Source organism: Spermophilus citellus, assembly GCF_964194105.1.
Source record: "Spermophilus citellus genome assembly, chromosome: 4".
Taxonomy (NCBI): domain Eukaryota; kingdom Metazoa; phylum Chordata; class Mammalia; order Rodentia; family Sciuridae; genus Spermophilus; species Spermophilus citellus.
In genome coordinates, this window is record NC_138185.1 from 172,156,367 (window position 1) to 172,164,219 (window position 7,853).

General features: G+C 37.5%; 1 pseudogene across 1 annotated transcript; it reads left to right on the forward strand.

Moving 5' to 3' along the window:
• Positions 1 to 5,275: 5,275 nt before the first annotated feature.
• On the forward strand, positions 5,276 to 6,890 carry LOC308648341 (pre-mRNA-splicing regulator WTAP-like; annotated as a pseudogene). Its single transcript has 2 exons — positions 5,276 to 5,829; positions 6,067 to 6,890. The product of its transcript is annotated as a pre-mRNA-splicing regulator WTAP-like (transcript).
• The last annotated feature ends 963 nt before the right edge of the window (positions 6,891 to 7,853 follow it).

The following is a 7,853-nucleotide window of genomic DNA, read 5'->3' on the forward strand; positions in this document are numbered from 1 at the left end:
GGAAGTAAAAGATCAATTTCACAGGGAGATAGAGGTAATAAAAAACAAACAAATAGAAATCCTAGAAATGCAGGAAGCAATAAACCAACTTAAAAACTCAATTGAGAATACTACCAGCAGAGTAGATCACTTAGAAGATAGAACATCAGACAATGAAGACAAAGTATTTCAACTTGAAAAGAACATAGACAGCTCAGCAAGTCTGCTAAGAAACCATGAGCAGACCATCCAAGAAATATGGGATAACCTTAAAAGACCAAACTTAAGAGTCATTGGGATACAGGAAGGCACAGAGCTCCAAACCAAAGGAATAAACAATCTATTCAATGAAATAATATGAGAAAACTTCCCAGACTTGAAGAATGAGACAGAATCCCAAATCCTAGAAGCCTACAGGACGCGGAATGTGCAAAATCATAAGAGATCCACACCTAGACACACTATAATGAAGATGTCCAACATACAGAATAAGGAGAGAATTTTAAAAGCTACAAGAGAAAGGAAGCAGATTACATTTAGGGGTAAACCAATCAGGATAACAGCTGATCTCTCAACACAGACTCTGAAAGCTAGAAGATCCTGGAATAACATATTTCAAACACTGAAAAAAAATGGGTTCCAACCAAGAATCGTGTATCCGGCGAAATTAAGCTTCAGGATGGAAGATGAAATTAAAACCTTCCACAATAAACAAAAGTTAAAAGAATTCGCAGCTAGAAAACCATCTCTTCAAAAAATCCTTGGCAAAACATTACAGGAAGAGGAAATGGAAAATAACATTGAAAACCAACAGTGGGAGGTAGGACAGTAAAGGGGGGAAAAATAATAAAAGAGGAAAACAAATCAGGTTTAGTAACATTAATAAACAAATATGGCTGGAAGAACAAACCATATCTCAATAATAACCCTAAATGTTAATGGTTTAAACTCACCAATTTAAGAGACACAGGCTAGTTGAATGGATCACAAAACAAGACCCAACAATATGCTGCCTACAGGAGACGCATTTGATAGGAAAAGATATACATAGACTGAAGGTGAAAGGTTGGGAAAAATCATACCACTCATATGGACTTTGGAAACAAGCAGGAGTGTCCATATTCATATCAAATAAAATAGATTTCAAGCCAAAGTTAATCAAAAGGGATAAAGAGGGACACTACATACTGCTCAAGGGAACCATACACCAACAAGACATAACAATCATAAATATATATGCCCCAAACAATGGTGCAGCTATGTTCATCAAGCAAACTCTTCTCAAGTTCAAGAGTCTAATAGACCACCATACAATAATCATGGGAGACTTCAACACACCTCTCTCACCACTGGACAGATCTTACAAACAAAAGTTAAATAAGGAAACTATAGAACTCAATAACACAATTAATAACCTAGACTTAATTGACATATATAGAATATACCACCCAACATCAAGTAGTTACACTTTTTTCTCAGCAGCACATGGATCCTTCTCAAAAATAGATCATATATTATGTCACAGGGCAACTCTTAGATAATATAAAGGAGTAGAGATAATACCATGCATCTTATCTGATCATAATGGAATGAAACTGAAAATGAACGATAAAAGAAGGAAGGAAAAATCATGCATCACTTGGAGAATGAACAATAGGTTACTGAATGATCAATGGGTTATAGAAGACATCAAGGAGGAAATTAAAAACTTCTTAGAGTTAAATGAAAACACAGACACAACATATCGGAATCTATGGGACACATTGAAAGCAGTTCTAAGAGGAAAATTCATTGCTTGGAGTTCATTCCTTAAAAAAAGAAAAAACCAACAAATAAATGATCTCATACTTCATCTCAAAATCCTAGAAAAAGAAGAGCAAAACAACAGCAAAAGAAGTAGAAGGCAAGAAATAATTAAAATCAGAGCTGAAATTAATGAAATCGAAACAAAAGAAACAATTGAAAAAATTGACAAAACTAAAAGTTGGTTCTTTGAAAAAATAAATAAAATTGACAGACCCTTAGCCATGCTAACGAAGAGAAGAAGAGAGAGAACCCAAATTACTAGCATACGGGATGAAAAAGGCAATATCACAACAGACACTTCAGAAATACAGAAGATAATCAGAAATTATTTTGAATCCTTACACTCCAATAAAATAGAAGACAGTGAAGGCATCGAGAAATTTCTTAAGTCATATGATGTGCCCAGATTGAGTCAGGAGGATATAGACAACCTAAACAGACCAATAACAATAGAGGAAATAGAAGAAACCATCAAAAGACTACCAACTAAGAAAAGCCCAGGACCGGATGGGTATACAGCAGAGTTTTACAAAACCTTTAAAGAGGAACTAACACCAATACTTTTCAAGCTATTTCAGGAAATAGAAAAAGAGGGAGAACTTCCAAATACATTCTATGAGGCCAACATCACCCTGATTCCTAAACCAGACAAAGACACTTCAAAGAAAGAAAACTACAGACCAATATCTCTAATGAACCTAGATGCAAAAATCCTCAATAAAATTCTGGCGAATCGGATTCAAAAACATATCAAAAAAATTATACACCATGATCAAGTAGGATTCACCCCTGGGATGCAAGGCTGGTTCAATATACAGAAATCAATAAATGTTATTCACCACATCAATAGACTTAAAAATAAGAACCATATGATCATCTCGATAGACACAGAGAAAGCATTCGACAAAGTACAGCATCTCTTTATGTTCAAAACTCTAGAAAAATTAGGGATAACAGGATCATACCTCAACATTGTAAAAGCAATCTACAATAAGCCACAGGCCAGCATCATTCTGAATGGAGAAAAATTGAAGGCATTCCTTCTAAAATCTGGAACAAGACAGGGATGCCCTCTATCAGCACTTCTGTTCAACATAGTCCTCGAAACACTGGCCAGACGAAAGAAATTAAAGGCATAAAAATAGGAAAAGAAGAACTTAAATTATCACTATTTGCAGATGACATGATTCTATACCTAGCAGACCCAAAAGGGTCTACAAAGAAACTATTAGAGCTAATAAATGAATTCAGCAAAGTGGCAGGATATAAAATCGACACGCATAAATCAAATGCATTCCTGTATATCAGCGACAAATCCTCTGAAACGGAAATGAGGACAACTACTCCATTCACAATATCCCCCCAAAAATAAAATACTTGGGAATCAACCTAACAAAAGAGGTGAAAAACTTATACAATGAAAACTACAGAACCCTAAAGAGAGATATAGAAGAAGACCTCAGAAGATGGAAAAATATACCCTGTTCATGGATAGGCAGAACTAACATCATCAAAATGGCGATATTACCAAAAGTTCTCTATAACTTCAATGCAATGCCAATCAAAATCCCAACCACATTTCTTGTAGAAATAGATAAAACAATCATGAAATTCATATGGAAAAATAAAAGACCCAGAATAGCAAAAACAATGCTAAGCAGGAAGTGTGAATCAGGCGGTATAGCGATACCAGACTTCAAACTATACTACAGAGCAATAGTAACAAAAACAGCATGGTACTGGTACCAAAACAGGCAGGTGGACCAATGGTACAGAATAGAGGACACAGTAAACAATCCACAGAACTACAACTATCTTATATTTGATAAAGGGGCTAAAAGCATGCAATGGAGGAAGGATAGCATCTTCAACAAATGGTGCTGGGAAAACTGGAAATCTATTTGCATCAAAATGAAACTGAATCCCTTTCTCTCGCCATGCACAAAAGTTAACTCAAAATGGATCAAGGATCTTGATATTAAATCAGAGACACGGCGTCTGATAGAAGAAAAAGTTGGCTATGATCTACATACTCTGGGGTCGGGCTCCAAATTCCTCAATAGGACACCCATAGCGCAAGAGTTAATAACTAGAGTCCACAAATGGGACTTACTCAAACTAAAAAGTTTTTTCTCAGCAAAAGAAACAATAAGAGAGATAAACAGGGAGCCTACATCCTGGGAACAAATCTTTACTCCACACAGTCCAGATAGAGCCCTAATATCCAGAGTATACAAAGAACTCAAAAAATTAGACAATAAGATAACAAATAACCCAATCAACAAATGGGCCAAGGACCTGAACAGACACTTCTCAGAGGAGGACATACAATCAATCAATAAGTACATGAAAAATGCTCACCATCGCTAGCAGTCAGAGAAATGCAAATCAAAACCACCCTAAGATACCATCTCACTCCAGTAAGATTGGCAGCCATTATGAAGTCCAACAACAACAAGTGCTGGTGAGGATGTGGGGAAAAGGGTATACTTGTACATTGTTGGTGGGACTGCAAATTGGTGCAGCCAATTTGGAAAGCAGTATGGAGATTTCTTGGAAAGCTGGGAATGGAACCACCATTTGACCCAGCTATTCCCCTTCTTGGTCTATTCCCTAAAGACCTAAAAAGAGCATGCTACAGGGACACTGCTACATCGATGTTCATAGCAGCACAATTCACGATAGCAAGATTGTGGAACCAACCTAGATGCCCTTCAATAGATGAATGGATAAAGAAAATGTGGCATTTATACACAATGGAGTATTACTCTGCATTAAAAAATGACAAAATCATAGAATTTGGAGGGAAAGGGATGGCATTAGAGCAGATTATGCTAAGTGAAGCTAGCCAATCCTTAAAAAACAAATGCCAAATGACTTCTTTGATATAATGAGAGCAAGGGGAGTAACTAAGGGCAGAGTAGGGACGAAGAGCATGAGAAGAAGATTAACATTAAACAGGGATGAGAGGTGGGAGGGAAAGGGAGAGAGAAGGGAAATTGCATGGAAATGGAAGGTGATCCTCAGGGTTATACAAAATTACATAGAAGAGGAAATGAGGGGTAAGAGAAGAATAATACAAGTGGAAGAAATGATTTACAGTAGAGGGGGTAGAGAGAGAAATGGGGAGGGGAGGGGAGGGGAGGGGAGGGGAGTGGGGATAGTAGAGAATAGGATAGACAGCAGAATACATCAGACACTAGAATGGCAATATGTAAATCAATGGAAGTGTAACTGATGTGATACAGCAATCTGTATACGGGGTAAAAATGGGAGTTCATAACCCACTTGAATCAAACTGTGAAATATGATATATTAAAAACTATGTAATGTTTTGAACGACCAACAATAAAAAAAAATTAAAAAAAAATAAAACAACCTGAGAAAAGAAAAAAAAAGTTATGGTTTTATTGTTGATTAAACACCCTTAGAAACCACTATGCTTGCAGGCTTTACTAATTTAGGGGCAACTGCTTCAAAAGTATGACAGCGAGACCCGCAAATAAAGGGGAGCTCCGGGGCTGCGGCTGCGGGGCCTCGGCCCTTGTGACTGGCGGCGCCCGCGCGGCCAGGGCCTGGAGAGGATTCAAGATGACCAACGAAGAACCTCTTCCAAAAAAGGTTCGACTGAGTGAAACAGACTTCAAAGTTATGGCAAGAGACGAGTTAATTCTAAGATGGAAACAATATGAAGCTTACGGTTCAAGCTTTGGAGGGCAAGTACACAGATCTTAACTCAAATGACGTAACTGGTTTAAGGGAGTCTGAAGAGAAACTAAAGCAACAGCAGCAGGAGTCTGCACGCAGGGAAAACATCCTTGTAATGCGACTAGCAACGAAGGAACAAGAGATGCAAGAGTGTACTACTCAAATTCAGTACCTCAAGCAAGTCCAGCAGCCGAGTGTTGCCCAACTGAGATCAACAATGGTAGACCCAGAGATCAACTTGTTTTTCCTAAAAATGAAAGGCGAACTGGAACAGACTAAAGACAAACTGGAACAAGCCCAAAATGAACTGAGTGCCTGGAAGTTTACCCCTGATAGGTAAACAAATCATACTCCCCAGTCAAGACTTCCCTGACAGTCCCACTGCGAGAAAGCTGTGGTGGGACAGCCAAGTACTCGTTTCCACACCAAGACTCAGACTTTTTGAGCAAAAAAAAAAAAAAAAAAAAAAAAAACCCACATTCTTATACCGTGCAGCTTGTAATGATTAATGTAAAACTTACCAGATGAACCTTGTGTTTCAGCTTTTTTTTCTTCCCCTTCCCTTTGCTTCTGAGGCCTGATGTTGTCGGACTATTCCGAAGAAGAGGCCACCTCCGAAAAATTCCCCTTCTAGAACATGTAGACACTTGAGAAATGTTTCTGTTTGAAGAAAATAGAGGGAGAAACAGAAGTCTTAAGTCTGTGGCACACTGTGTCTTCAGACAGTTTGGAGGATTGAAAACCTAGAGATTTAAAAATCATGAATTGAACATGTAAAATTCCAGTAAAATGTAAAAACGGAATATGCATCGCTCTTAGCCTTGAGCATAATGACTTAGAGACACTGTGTATCAGTTTTGCCAATAAGACTGTGGACTTCATGATTGTTGTTGAACTTCTGGGTCAAAACTCAAATGAGGTGATATTGCCTTTAAAGGTTTTTCTGCTGAGAACCAACTTTTAATAGTCATGAGAAAATCAAATAATAGCTGTCAGTACAAGTAGAGCATATATTTAACCATCTAGCTTAGGGCTCTCTCTTACATAATGGAGCCTTAAATCAATGTGGTTTTCATCAATGGTTCTTTGAATGGTTTTAAAAACTGCAGACAACTGAGGACTGTGCAGACATGAAGGTGTGGTATTGAACTTCAGGTTTAAACTGTGTGAAGCGTTATGAACGTTCATTTCACAACTAGATTGTATAAGGGCATTGGCTGTGATGATGAGACTCACTGCATTATTTTTTCTCAGTAGTGAACTTTATGAATCCCCATCCCATTCAACAGGCACATGTTAAAAGAGCTTTGTCACTGGTGTTAATGGGGGAATGTGTTCCTTCGTTGTATTGGGGCCTTTTGTATTACACTCTTGATATTAAATTAAATGTGCCTTGGGAAAAAAAAAAAGTATGTCGCTAGCTACAGAAAGCATCACTTCCTAATCGCTCTCTTAAAAGGGCGTCCTCTAGATAATATTGTGTGGATTTGAGAAACATGCCAGTGATTAGCAGGGAGTTGACAGAGTGAGAGGTCTGAAGTATCCTCAGAGCTCATATTTTGTGTCAGCAGGGCATGTTCCTCTCTAAAGTTAAAGAGATCAGTATAAATACATAGAATCAATTATCTGTGAGACTTTTACCATAAGATTTGGCTAAGAAGTGGAATATGAGGATTTGACCTAGTATTTCAGGAGGAAAATTGTAAGTTGCAAACTGACAGACTGCAACATCTGGCTTGAGGTAAAATTGCAATATCTGAAACTTTGGTTGGCACTTTGATTTTCTTTCTTACCTCCTTCTATTCCTATTTTATCCCTCTTTCTCTATCTCTATCTCTATCTCTATCATCTCTATCTCTATCTCTCTTGCAATACTGGGATCAAATCCAAGGCCTTGCCCATGCCAGGCAAGCGCTCTCCTACTGAGCTACTCCCCCAACATCATGATTATTGGACCAGGGAAGTCAGATGGCAAATCATTTGTCAATATATCTGGGGTAGCCTTTGAAGAGGGTACTTTGATTCTAATGACTAGTTATTTTGACAGAAATATTACTACACTTAAGAAAAGATTTTATTTGTAGCTCTTACAGCTTTGTGGACATATTCTGTGAGACTATCCAGTGATTCTTCTGATTTTATGTTTAAAAAATAACCATTGAATTTTAACTCAACTTCTTAAATATACTTAACTTCTGAGCAATGTCTGGTCTACTTCCCATTATAAGTTGATAAATTGTATTTAAAATTGTTTTTAGTTATACATGGACACAATATCTTTATTTTGTTTATTTATTTTTATGTGGTACTGAGGATTGAACTCAGTGCCTCACATGTGCAAGGCAAGCACTCTGCCACTG